Consider the following 14382-nt stretch of genomic DNA (forward strand, 5'->3'; position numbering starts at 1 on the left):
AGTTCTCAGAACCTGTGCAGAAAGAGGCCACCATCAGCGCCAAAGCAGAACCTTAGACTGTGATAATACAGTCTGCACATATCCATGTAAGTCACAAAGAACACAGATTACAAAGAATAAATGACTTAGGAACAAGTAAAACATGTATCCTTAGGACCCTGGAGCCTTGTCCTGGCTCTATAACACACATGGTACAAAAGTAAGGATTCAAGAGAGTAACTGGCCTCTTCCTTGTCTTCTCGGTGGAGCTCATGTGAGAAATTTCATACAGCACGGTAAAGAACTAGAGCTAGAGAAGGGAGGGCTGAGCTAGAGAAGGGAGAGCTGAGCAAGGCCTTATGAAAAGAGGAGAAAGGAGGCAACCATACTGATACGGATTCAGTATCTTATGGTGCCACAATAGACTTCAACGTGAACGTACCATGTCCCTTGAGCAGCAAGGCATAGCAAAATGGAGAGCAAGCGTAGGAATTCTCCGGGGAAAAGAGAAAGAAGAGTGTGATAGAGAAGACAGATGAAGAAATGCACTTCTACGAGGAGGGAGCACCTATAAGAACAAGAGGTCCACTCTGTCCAGACACCTGGAGCGTGTGGAACATACTATCGCCACTTCTGATGAGGACCCTGGGATTCAGGTGCAGAACACGAAGCCAAGAAGCGGAGACTTGCAAATGCTGGACACTTCTAAATATGTATCGGCAATCAGACCGGATCAGAGAAACCATCTTAATATACAGAAGCATCTAGTACCTTCTTGTGGTATGTGGCAAGAGACTGGGAGGAGGTCACGTGTGCTGTGGATGTTCTCTTTAGAGTTTCTGATGACATGCATGTCCTCTTTATGGTTTGCAGCCGCCTTCTTAATGACACCATGACAGTAGTTTCATTGGGCATGATGGGGCGGGGGTGGGGTCAACAGTGCAGTCTTACCTGGAGTCCGCAGTTGGCCCTCGATCTAAGGGATCATCATATGGGTCATGGATCATGTGAACTGGCCGGGCCCAAACAGGTGCACATGGACCCCTTGGGTGACTCTAGTGGAAGCTGTCTCCATTTTGTGAAGTACTGTTGAAGGACTTGTGGGTGGAGTTCCCTCTCGTGTGTTTGTTGTGCGCCCTGCTTAGCAGGTCTGCTAAGCGGTCGTCTGTCCCCGGGAGATATTGTGCCACTATGTGAATGTGGTGACGAATCGCCCATTTCCACAGTGCTTGTGCTAGCTGGGACAGCTGTTGAGACTGTGTCCCCCCCCGTTTCTGAAGATAGTACATGGCAGTCATTTTGTTTGTATGTATCAACACTGTTTTGTGTCGCAATTGTGGAAGGAATGCTTTCATTGCCAAGAATATCGCTTGCAGGTCGGGGTAATTGATATGAAGAGACCGGTGAGTGTCGTCCCATATTCCCTGAACTGTTAGGTTGAGGAGATGAGCACCCGCCCGTTGTTTGAGGCATATTTTGTGAGAGTAACCTGAGGCACAGGGTCTACAACGGGCCGTCCTTCCATAAGGTCTGTGATATTCCACCAATGTAGAGAGAGATAAGTCTTGTGGTCTAACAACACTAGATCTTCCATTTGACCCTGAGACCATTGACGAGAGAGACCCTGTTGAAGAGGACGCATATGAAGTCTGGCATGAGGCACTGTGGCAATACAAGATGCCATCATACCCAACAGTTTCATCACAGTTCTTACTGTGTATGTTTGGTTCTGTTTTAATGTTGCAATTAATGTTTGAAAAGCTTGGATCCTGTTTTGGTTGGGAATGAAAATGTCACTTACCCAGTGTACATCTGTTCGTGGCATCAGTCGCTGAAGATTCACATGTTGTGCATAGCCCGCCATCTGGTGTTGGGTCGGAGTGTTACAAGTTGTTTTTCTTCGAAGAAGTCTTTCGAGTCACGGGACCGAGTGACTCCTCCTTTTGTCTCCATTGCGCATGGGCGTCGACTCCATCTTCGATTGTTTTCCCCGCAGAAGGTGAGGTAGGAGTTGTGTTGTAGTAACAGTGCCCATGCAATGGAGTGACTAAGTATGTACCTATTTAAGGTTTAAATAATATATTTACAAATGTACAAAGCTTAAGCTAACTTCCGAACTGCTACAGGCTCCCGGGGAGGCGGGTGGGCACATGTGAATCTTCAGCGACTGATGCCACGAACAGATGTACACTGGGTAAGTGACATTTTCAGTTCGATGGCATCTGTCGCTGTAGATACACATGTTGTGCATAGACTAGTAAGCAGTTATCTCCCCAAAAGCGGTGGCTCAGCCTGTAGGAGTGGAAGTAGTTTAAAATAAGGTTCTTAACACGGCTTGACCTACTGTGGCTTGTTGTGCGGATAGCACGTGTAGGAAGTTGGCTCTGTATGTGCTATTTCAAAGTAAGGAGTAGCATGCACAGAGTCCAAGGGTTCCCCTTAGAGGTAAAATAGTGGTAAAAATAGATAATACTAATGCTCTATTTTGTGGTAGTGTGGTCGAGCAGTAGGCTTATCCAAGGAGTAGTGTTAAGCATTTGTTGTACATACACATAGGCAATAAATGAGGTACACACACTCAGAGACAAATCCAGCCAATAGGTTTTTGTACAGAAAAATATCTTTTCTTAGTTTATTTTAAGAACCACAGGTTCAAATTCTACATGTAATATCTCATTCGAAAGGTATTGCAGGTAAGTACTTTAGGAACTTCAAATCATCAAAATTGCATGTATACTTTTCAAGTTATTCACAAATAGCTGTTTTAAAAGTGGACACTTAGTGCAATTTTCACAGTTCCTAGGGGAGGTAAGTATTTGTTAGGTTAACCAGGTAAGTAAGACACTTACAGGGCTTAGTTCTTGGTCCAAGGTAGCCCACCGTTGGGGGTTCAGAGCAACCCCAAAGTCACCACACCAGTAGCTCAGGGCCGGTCAGGTGCAGAGTTCAAAGTGGTGCCCAAAACACATAGGCTAGAATGGAGAGAAGTGGGTGCCCCGGTTCCGGTCTGCTTGCAGGTAAGTACCCGCGTCTTCGGAGGGCAGACCAGGGGGGTTTTGTAGGGCACCGGGGGGGACACAAGTCCACACAGAAATTTCACCCTCAGCAGCACGGGGGTGGCCGGGTGCAGTGTAGAAACAAGCGTCGGGTTTTCAATGTTAGTCTATGAGAGATCTCGGGATCTCTTCAGCGCTGCAGGCAGGCAAGGGGGGGATTCCTCGGGGAAACCTCCACTTGGGCAAGGGAGAGGGACTCCTGGGGGTCACTTCTCCAGTGAAAGTCCGGTCCTTCAGGTCCTGGGGGCTGCGGGTGCAGGGTCTCTCCCAGGCGTCGGGACTTTAGGTTCAAAGAGTCGCGGTCAGGGGAAGCCTCGGGATTCCCTCTGCAGGCGGCGCTGTGGGGGCTCAGGGGGGACAGGTTTTGGTACTCACAGTATCAGAGTAGTCCTGGGGTCCCTCCTGAGGTGTCGGATCTCCACCAGCCGAGTCGGGGTCGCCGGGTGCAGTGTTGCAAGTCTCACGCTTCTTGCGGGGAGCTTGCAGGGTTCTTTAAAGCTGCTGGAAACAAAGTTGCAGCTTTTCTTGGAGCAGGTCCGCTGTCCTCGGGAGTTTCTTGTCTTTTCGAAGCAGGGGCAGTCCTCAGAGGATGTCGAGGTCGCTGGTCCCTTTGGAAGGCGTCGCTGGAGCAGGATCTTTGGAAGGCAGGAGACAGGCCGGTGAGTTTCTGGAGCCAAGGCAGTTGTCGTCTTCTGGTCTTCCGCTGCAGGGGTTTTCAGCTGGGCAGTCCTTCTTCTTGTAGTTGCAGGAATCTAATTTTCTAGGGTTCAGGGTAGCCCTTAAATACTAAATTTAAGGGCGTGTTTAGGTCTGGGGGGTTAGTAGCCAATGGCTACTAGCCCTGAGGGTGGGTACACCCTCTTTGTGCCTCCTCCCAAGGGGAGGGGGTCACAATCCTAACCCTATTGGGGGAATCCTCCATCTGCAAGATGGAGGATTTCTAAAAGTTAGAGTCACTTCAGCTCAGGACACCTTAGGGGCTGTCCTGACTGGCCAGTGACTCCTCCTTGTTGCTTTCTTTGTTCCCTCCAGCCTTGCCGCCAAAAGTGGGGGCCGTGGCCGGAGGGGGCGGGCAACTCCACTAAGCTGGAGTGCCCTGCTGGGCTGTGACAAAGGGGTGAGCCTTTGAGGCTCACCGCCAGGTGTCACAGCTTCTGCCTGGGGGAGGTGTTAGCATCTCCACCCAGTGCAGGCTTTGTTACTGGCCTCAGAGTGACAAAGGCACTCTCCCCATGGGGCCAGCAACATGTCTCTAGTGTGGCAGGCTGCTGGAACCAGTCAGCCTACACAGATAGTTGGTTAAGTTTCAGGGGGCACCTCTAAGGTGCCCTCTGGGGTGTATTTTACAATGAAATGTACACTGGCATCAGTGTGCATTTATTGTGCTGAGAAGTTTGATACCAAACTTCCCAGTTTTCAGCGTAGCCATTATGGTGCTGTGGAGTTCGTGTTTGACAGACTCCCAGACCATATACTCTTATGGCTACCCTGCACTTACAATGTCTAAGGTTTTGTTTAGACACTGTAGGGGTACCATGCTCATGCACTGGTACCCTCACCTATGGTATAGTGCACCCTGCCTTAGGGCTGTAAGGCCTGCTAGAGGGGTGTCTTACCTATACTGCATAGGCAGTGAGAGGCTGGCATGGCACCCTGAGGGGAGTGCCATGTCGACTTACTCATTTTGTTCTCACTAGCACACACAGGCTTGTAAGCAGTGTGTCTGTGCTGAGTGAGGGGTCTCTAGGGTGGCATAAGACATGCTGCAGCCCTTAGAGACCTTTCCTTGGCATCAGGGCCCTTGGTACTAGAAGTACCAGTTTACAAGGGACTTATCTGAAGGCCAGGGTGTGCCAATTGTGGATACAATGGTACATTTTAGGTGAAGGAACACTGGTGCTGGGGCCTGGTTAGCAGGGTCCCAGCACACTTCTCAGTCAAGTCAGCATCAGTATCAGGCAAAAAGTGGGGGGGTAACTGCAACAGGGAGCCATTTCTTTACACAAGCCCCCCCCAGCCTACAGGCCAGGAGACTCAGCCCAAGCTGGGAGAGTCTTCCTAGTCTGTCAGGCGAGGAAGAGTAGGAGAAATAGGCTGGTTAGTTGCAGGGCCTACTCTGCCTTACATCCTTCTGTTCAGGTCATTCCCTTTGGGGAACTGACCCACTTCCACAGTGATAGGACCTAGTCTGAATTGCCTCTTGTCTGCCTCTTCAATGTCTCCACCCATTCTTTCTATTTTGGTCTTAGAGGTGTCCACCTCTGCTAACCTTATCTTGGCCAGGGTCACCCCTAGCTTACCCAGAGAGGTTACCCAGAGCTGGAGTAACCCCACCATGACCAATAGGGTCAGGGGGCCTAACTTGCTATTTGGCATGGGGTCAGACCACCATGCTAAGGATAGTGCAGCCATAAAGGCTAACACCCAGCAGAGGCCACTGACAGCTGTCAGTGCCCAGAACCACACCTTTAGCTCTTCACCTAAAAGGGAAGGGGCTAAGTTACAGGCTTCTTTGGGTTCAGGTTGCCTGTCTGCTGTATTGGAGTGGGGGGTTACCACATCTTGTAGTAAACACCCTTCTTCCACTCTTTCTTCTGTTAGCTGAGGAGCCACCCACTCAGGTTTAACAGTTGCCTGACTAGCCAGGACTTCTTGTGGGTCAGGTTGGACTTTATCAGGGCCATTTTTGGAGTTCTCCCCTACTGGAGCAGAATCTCCTTGGCTTGCTGTAACCTTGGCTAAAGGTTGTCCACCCTTCCTACTCTGTTTTCTTTTCTTCTTCTTCTGGGGCCTGCTTGCATTTACTGCAGAGGCAGGACTTCCAGAATCCTTGGGAGAGGACTGGCACTGGACCAGTTCCTCTCTTGGGCTCTGACTAACCTCTGGGTAGTCATTTCCAAGGAGACAATCAAGGGGGAGGTCTGTACTGACTACTACCCTTCTCCAGCTAAGAGTGCCACCCACTTCTATGGGTACTAAAGCCACAGGCCTCTTAGTGACCCTGTCTAGGCTAACTCTTACCCTGGCAGTCTCACCTGGGATGTACTGGTTTGAGAGCACCAGCCTGTCATGCACAATAGTGTGACTGGCACAAGTGTCTCTAAGGGCAGTGGCTGGGATTCCATTCACCAGTAGGTGGTGGAAGTGTCTACTTCCCTCTGGAATCTCCAACTCACCTGTTGGGCCCTGTTTCCAGTTGAAGGCTAGGAAGACCTCCTCATCTGAGGAGTCATCTCCCATGGCTACACTGGTTACCCCAGGAATTTTGTTCTGGGGTTTGTTTTTGGGACAAGAAGTGTCCTTGGTGTGGTGCCCAGACTGTTTACAGTTGTGGCACCATGCCTTAGTGGCATCCCAGTTCTTACCCTGGTACCCACCTTTGTTTTGGGTTGTGTCTTGGGGCCCACCCACCTGTTCTGGTTTTTGGGGGCCTACAGAGGACTCTTTTTCTTTGTTTCTAGTGTCACCCACTTTCTCCTGGGGAGTTTTTGTAACCCCTTTCTTTTGGTCACCCCCAGTGGAAGTTTTGGTTACCCTAGTCTTGACCCAGTGGTCTGCCTTCTTTCCCAATTCTTGGGGAGAAATTGGACCTAGGTCTACCAGATACTGATGCAACTTTTCATTGAAGCAGTTACTTAAAATGTGTTCTTTCATAAACAAATTATAAAGCCCAACATAGTCACACACTTCATTTCCAGTTAACCAACCATCTAGTGTTTTTACTGAGTAGTCTACAAAATCAACCCAGGTCTGGCTCGAGGATTTTTGAGCCCCCCTGAATCTAATTCTATACTCCTCAGTGGAGAATCCAAAGCCCTCAATCAGGGTACCCTTCATGAGGTCATAAGATTCTGCATCTTTTCCAGAGAGTGTGAGGAGTCTATCCCTACACTTTCCAGTGAACATTTCCCAAAGGAGAGCACCCCAGTGAGATCTGTTCACTTTTCTGGTTACACAAGCCCTCTCAAAAGCTGTGAACCATTTGGTGATGTCATCACCAGCTTCATATTTTGTTACAATCCCTTTGGGGATTTTTAGGATGTCAGGAGAATCTCTGACCCTATTTAAGTTGCTGCCACCATCGATGGGACCTAGGCCCATCTCTTTTCTTTCCCTTTCTATGGCTAGGAGCTGCTTTTCCAAAGCCAATCTTTTGACCATCCTGGCTAACAGGGGGTCATCTTCACTGAGAGCATCCTCAGTGATTTCAGAAATGCTGGACCCTCCTGTGAGGGAAGCAACATTTCTGACTATCATTTTTGGAGACAGGGCTTGAGAGGCCCTGGTCTCCCTATTTAGGACTGGAAGGGGGGAATTGCCCTCCAAGTCACTAATTTCTTCCTCTGTGAAGTCATCCTCAGAGGGGTTGGCTTTTTCAAACTCTGCCAACAGCTCCTGGAGCTGAATTTTGGTAGGTCTGGAGCCAATGGTTATTTTCTTTATATTACAGAGAGACCTTAGCTCCCTCATCTTAAGATGGAGGTAAGGTGTGGTGTCGAGTTCCACCACATTCATCTCTGTATCAGACATTATTTTGCTAAAAGTTGGAAGACTTTTTAAAGAATCTAAAACTGTTTCTAGAATCTAATTTCAAACCTTTAACAAACTTTTAAACTCTAAAAGACAATGCTAAACAGGGACTTAACACACAAGGCCCTAGCAGGACTTTTAAGAATTTAGAAAAATTTCAAATTGCAAAAATGAATTTCTAATGACAATTTTGGAATTTGTCGTGTGATCAGGTATTGGCTGAGTAGTCCAGCAAATGCAAAGTCTTGTACCCCACCGCTGATCCACCAATGTAGGAAGTTGGCTCTGTATGTGCTATTTCAAAGTAAGGAGTAGCATGCACAGAGTCCAAGGGTTCCCCTTAGAGGTAAAATAGTGGTAAAAATAGATAATACTAATGCTCTATTTTGTGGTAGTGTGGTCGAGCAGTAGGCTTATCCAAGGAGTAGTGTTAAGCATTTGTTGTACATACACATAGGCAATAAATGAGGTACACACACTCAGAGACAAATCCAGCCAATAGGTTTTTGTATAGAAAAATATCTTTTCTTAGTTTATTTTAAGAACCACAGGTTCAAATTCTACATGTAATATCTCATTCGAAAGGTATTGCAGGTAAGTACTTTAGGAACTTCAAATCATCAAAATTGCATGTATACTTTTCAAGTTATTCACAAATAGCTGTTTTAAAAGTGGACACTTAGTGCAATTTTCACAGTTCCTAGGGGAGGTAAGTATTTGTTAGGTTAACCAGGTAAGTAAGACACTTACAGGGCTTAGTTCTTGGTCCAAGGTAGCCCACCGTTGGGGGTTCAGAGCAACCCCAAAGTCACCACACCAGTAGCTCAGGGCCGGTCAGGTGCAGAGTTCAAAGTGGTGCCCAAAACACATAGGCTAGAATGGAGAGAAGTGGGTGCCCCGGTTCCGGTCTGCTTGCAGGTAAGTACCCGCGTCTTCGGAGGGCAGACCAGGGGGGTTTTGTAGGGCACCGGGGGGGACACAAGTCCACACAGAAATTTCACCCTCAGCAGCGCGGGGGTGGCCGGGTGCAGTGTAGAAACAAGCGTCGGGTTTTCAATGTTAGTCTATGAGAGATCTCGGGATCTCTTCAGCGCTGCAGGCAGGCAAGGGGGGGATTCCTCGGGGAAACCTCCACTTGGGCAAGGGAGAGGGACTCCTGGGGGTCACTTCTCCAGTGAAAGTCCGGTCCTTCAGGTCCTGGGGGCTGCGGGTGCAGGGTCTCTCCCAGGCGTCGGGACTTTAGGTTCAAAGAGTCGCGGTCAGGGGAAGCCTCGGGATTCCCTCTGCAGGCGGCGCTGTGGGGGCTCAGGGGGGACAGGTTTTGGTACTCACAGTATCAGAGTAGTCCTGGGGTCCCTCCTGAGGTGTCGGATCTCCACCAGCCGAGTCGGGGTCGCCGGGTGCAGTGTTGCAAGTCTCACGCTTCTTGCGGGGAGCTTGCAGGGTTCTTTAAAGCTGCTGGAAACAAAGTTGCAGCTTTTCTTGGAGCAGGTCCGCTGTCCTCGGGAGTTTCTTGTCTTTTCGAAGCAGGGGCAGTCCTCAGAGGATGTCGAGGTCGCTGGTCCCTTTGGAAGGCGTCGCTGGAGCAGGATCTTTGGAAGGCAGGAGACAGGCCGGTGAGTTTCTGGAGCCAAGGCAGTTGTCGTCTTCTGGTCTTCCGCTGCAGGGGTTTTCAGCTGGGCAGTCCTTCTTCTTGTAGTTGCAGGAATCTAATTTTCTAGGGTTCAGGGTAGCCCTTAAATACTAAATTTAAGGGCGTGTTTAGGTCTGGGGGGTTAGTAGCCAATGGCTACTAGCCCTGAGGGTGGGTACACCCTCTTTGTGCCTCCTCCCAAGGGGAGGGGGTCACAATCCTAACCCTATTGGGGGAATCCTCCATCTGCAAGATGGAGGATTTCTAAAAGTTAGAGTCACTTCAGCTCAGGACACCTTAGGGGCTGTCCTGACTGGCCAGTGACTCCTCCTTGTTGCTTTCTTTGTTCCCTCCAGCCTTGCCGCCAAAAGTGGGGGCCGTGGCCGGAGGGGGCGGGCAACTCCACTAAGCTGGAGTGCCCTGCTGGGCTGTGACAAAGGGGTGAGCCTTTGAGGCTCACCGCCAGGTGTCACAGCTTCTGCCTGGGGGAGGTGTTAGCATCTCCACCCAGTGCAGGCTTTGTTACTGGCCTCAGAGTGACAAAGGCACTCTCCCCATGGGGCCAGCAACATGTCTCTAGTGTGGCAGGCTGCTGGAACCAGTCAGCCTACACAGATAGTTGGTTAAGTTTCAGGGGGCACCTCTAAGGTGCCCTCTGGGGTGTATTTTACAATGAAATGTACACTGGCATCAGTGTGCATTTATTGTGCTGAGAAGTTTGATACCAAACTTCCCAGTTTTCAGCGTAGCCATTATGGTGCTGTGGAGTTCGTGTTTGACAGACTCCCAGACCATATACTCTTATGGCTACCCTGCACTTACAATGTCTAAGGTTTTGTTTAGACACTGTAGGGGTACCATGCTCATGCACTGGTACCCTCACCTATGGTATAGTGCACCCTGCCTTAGGGCTGTAAGGCCTGCTAGAGGGGTGTCTTACCTATACTGCATAGGCAGTGAGAGGCTGGCATGGCACCCTGAGGGGAGTGCCATGTCGACTTACTCATTTTGTTCTCACTAGCACACACAGGCTTGTAAGCAGTGTGTCTGTGCTGAGTGAGGGGTCTCTAGGGTGGCATAAGACATGCTGCAGCCCTTAGAGACCTTTCCTTGGCATCAGGGCCCTTGGTACTAGAAGTACCAGTTTACAAGGGACTTATCTGAAGGCCAGGGTGTGCCAATTGTGGATACAATGGTACATTTTAGGTGAAGGAACACTGGTGCTGGGGCCTGGTTAGCAGGGTCCCAGCACACTTCTCAGTCAAGTCAGCATCAGTATCAGGCAAAAAGTGGGGGGGTAACTGCAACAGGGAGCCATTTCTTTACACAAGCCCCCCCCAGCCTACAGGCCAGGAGACTCAGCCCAAGCTGGGAGAGTCTTCCTAGTCTGTCAGGCGAGGAAGAGTAGGAGAAATAGGCTGGTTAGTTGCAGGGCCTACTCTGCCTTACATCCTTCTGTTCAGGTCATTCCCTTTGGGGAACTGACCCACTTCCACAGTGATAGGACCTAGTCTGAATTGCCTCTTGTCTGCCTCTTCAATGTCTCCACCCATTCTTTCTATTTTGGTCTTAGAGGTGTCCACCTCTGCTAACCTTATCTTGGCCAGGGTCACCCCTAGCTTACCCAGAGAGGTTACCCAGAGCTGGAGTAACCCCACCATGACCAATAGGGTCAGGGGGCCTAACTTGCTATTTGGCATGGGGTCAGACCACCATGCTAAGGATAGTGCAGCCATAAAGGCTAACACCCAGCAGAGGCCACTGACAGCTGTCAGTGCCCAGAACCACACCTTTAGCTCTTCACCTAAAAGGGAAGGGGCTAAGTTACAGGCTTCTTTGGGTTCAGGTTGCCTGTCTGCTGTATTGGAGTGGGGGGTTACCACATCTTGTAGTAAACACCCTTCTTCCACTCTTTCTTCTGTTAGCTGAGGAGCCACCCACTCAGGTTTAACAGTTGCCTGACTAGCCAGGACTTCTTGTGGGTCAGGTTGGACTTTATCAGGGCCATTTTTGGAGTTCTCCCCTACTGGAGCAGAATCTCCTTGGCTTGCTGTAACCTTGGCTAAAGGTTGTCCACCCTTCCTACTCTGTTTTCTTTTCTTCTTCTTCTGGGGCCTGCTTGCATTTACTGCAGAGGCAGGACTTCCAGAATCCTTGGGAGAGGACTGGCACTGGACCAGTTCCTCTCTTGGGCTCTGACTAACCTCTGGGTAGTCATTTCCAAGGAGACAATCAAGGGGGAGGTCTGTACTGACTACTACCCTTCTCCAGCTAAGAGTGCCACCCACTTCTATGGGTACTAAAGCCACAGGCCTCTTAGTGACCCTGTCTAGGCTAACTCTTACCCTGGCAGTCTCACCTGGGATGTACTGGTTTGAGAGCACCAGCCTGTCATGCACAATAGTGTGACTGGCACAAGTGTCTCTAAGGGCAGTGGTTGGGATTCCATTCACCAGTAGGTGGTGGAAGTGTCTACTTCCCTCTGGAATCTCCAACTCACCTGTTGGGCCCTGTTTCCAGTTGAAGGCTAGGAAGACCTCCTCATCTGAGGAGTCATCTCCCATGGCTACACTGGTTACCCCAGGAATTTTGTTCTGGGGTTTGTTTTTGGGACAAGAAGTGTCCTTGGTGTGGTGCCCAGACTGTTTACAGTTGTGGCACCATGCCTTAGTGGCATCCCAGTTCTTACCCTGGTACCCACCTTTGTTTTGGGTTGTGTCTTGGGGCCCACCCACCTGTTCTGGTTTTTGGGGGCCTACAGAGGACTCTTTTTCTTTGTTTCTAGTGTCACCCACTTTCTCCTGGGGAGTTTTTGTAACCCCTTTCTTTTGGTCACCCCCAGTGGAAGTTTTGGTTACCCTAGTCTTGACCCAGTGGTCTGCCTTCTTTCCCAATTCTTGGGGAGAAATTGGACCTAGGTCTACCAGATACTGATGCAACTTTTCATTGAAGCAGTTACTTAAAATGTGTTCTTTCATAAACAAATTATAAAGCCCAACATAGTCACACACTTCATTTCCAGTTAACCAACCATCTAGTGTTTTTACTGAGTAGTCTACAAAATCAACCCAGGTCTGGCTCGAGGATTTTTGAGCCCCCCTGAATCTAATTCTATACTCCTCAGTGGAGAATCCAAAGCCCTCAATCAGGGTACCCTTCATGAGGTCATAAGATTCTGCATCTTTTCCAGAGAGTGTGAGGAGTCTATCCCTACACTTTCCAGTGAACATTTCCCAAAGGAGAGCACCCCAGTGAGATCTGTTCACTTTTCTGGTTACACAAGCCCTCTCAAAAGCTGTGAACCATTTGGTGATGTCATCACCAGCTTCATATTTTGTTACAATCCCTTTGGGGATTTTTAGGATGTCAGGAGAATCTCTGACCCTATTTAAGTTGCTGCCACCATCGATGGGACCTAGGCCCATCTCTTTTCTTTCCCTTTCTATGGCTAGGAGCTGCTTTTCCAAAGCCAATCTTTTGACCATCCTGGCTAACAGGGGGTCATCTTCACTGAGAGCATCCTCAGTGATTTCAGAAATGCTGGACCCTCCTGTGAGGGAAGCAACATTTCTGACTATCATTTTTGGAGACAGGGCTTGAGAGGCCCTGGTCTCCCTATTTAGGACTGGAAGGGGGGAATTGCCCTCCAAGTCACTAATTTCTTCCTCTGTGAAGTCATCCTCAGAGGGGTTGGCTTTTTCAAACTCTGCCAACAGCTCCTGGAGCTGAATTTTGGTAGGTCTGGAGCCAATGGTTATTTTCTTTATATTACAGAGAGACCTTAGCTCCCTCATCTTAAGATGGAGGTAAGGTGTGGTGTCGAGTTCCACCACATTCATCTCTGTATCAGACATTATTTTGCTAAAAGTTGGAAGACTTTTTAAAGAATCTAAAACTGTTTCTAGAATCTAATTTCAAACCTTTAACAAACTTTTAAACTCTAAAAGACAATGCTAAACAGGGACTTAACACACAAGGCCCTAGCAGGACTTTTAAGAATTTAGAAAAATTTCAAATTGCAAAAATGAATTTCTAATGACAATTTTGGAATTTGTCGTGTGATCAGGTATTGGCTGAGTAGTCCAGCAAATGCAAAGTCTTGTACCCCACCGCTGATCCACCAATGTAGGAAGTTGGCTCTGTATGTGCTATTTCAAAGTAAGGAGTAGCATGCACAGAGTCCAAGGGTTCCCCTTAGAGGTAAAATAGTGGTAAAAATAGATAATACTAATGCTCTATTTTGTGGTAGTGTGGTCGAGCAGTAGGCTTATCCAAGGAGTAGTGTTAAGCATTTGTTGTACATACACATAGGCAATAAATGAGGTACACACACTCAGAGACAAATCCAGCCAATAGGTTTTTGTATAGAAAAATATCTTTTCTTAGTTTATTTTAAGAACCACAGGTTCAAATTCTACATGTAATATCTCATTCGAAAGGTATTGCAGGTAAGTACTTTAGGAACTTCAAATCATCAAAATTGCATGTATACTTTTCAAGTTATTCACAAATAGCTGTTTTAAAAGTGGACACTTAGTGCAATTTTCACAGTTCCTAGGGGAGGTAAGTATTTGTTAGGTTAACCAGGTAAGTAAGACACTTACAGGGCTTAGTTCTTGGTCCAAGGTAGCCCACCGTTGGGGGTTCAGAGCAACCCCAAAGTCACCACACCAGTAGCTCAGGGCCGGTCAGGTGCAGAGTTCAAAGTGGTGCCCAAAACACATAGGCTAGAATGGAGAGAAGTGGGTGCCCCGGTTCCGGTCTGCTTGCAGGTAAGTACCCGCGTCTTCGGAGGGCAGACCAGGGGGGTTTTGTAGGGCACCGGGGGGGACACAAGTCCACACAGAAATTTCACCCTCAGCAGCGCGGGGGTGGCCGGGTGCAGTGTAGAAACAAGCGTCGGGTTTTCAATGTTAGTCTATGAGAGATCTCGGGATCTCTTCAGCGCTGCAGGCAGGCAAGGGGGGGATTCCTCGGGGAAACCTCCACTTGGGCAAGGGAGAGGGACTCCTGGGGGTCACTTCTCCAGTGAAAGTCCGGTCCTTCAGGTCCTGGGGGCTGCGGGTGCAGGGTCTCTCCCAGGCGTCGGGACTTTAGGTTCAAAGAGTCGCGGTCAGGGGAAGCCTCGGGATTCCCTCTGCAGGCGGTGCTGTGGGGGCTCAGGGGGGACAGGTTTTGGTACTC

At 49.0% G+C, this 14382-nt stretch overlaps 1 protein-coding gene across 7 annotated transcripts in view; it reads right to left on the reverse strand.

The window, feature by feature from the left end:
• The window catches only part of RALGAPA1 (Ral GTPase activating protein catalytic subunit alpha 1), a 623631-nt gene that overhangs the window by 426670 nt on the left and 182579 nt on the right, over positions 1-14382 (reverse strand). The window lies entirely within an intron of this gene.

This window comes from Pleurodeles waltl, chromosome 9 (genome assembly GCF_031143425.1).
Source record: "Pleurodeles waltl isolate 20211129_DDA chromosome 9, aPleWal1.hap1.20221129, whole genome shotgun sequence".
Lineage (NCBI taxonomy): Eukaryota > Metazoa > Chordata > Amphibia > Caudata > Salamandridae > Pleurodeles > Pleurodeles waltl.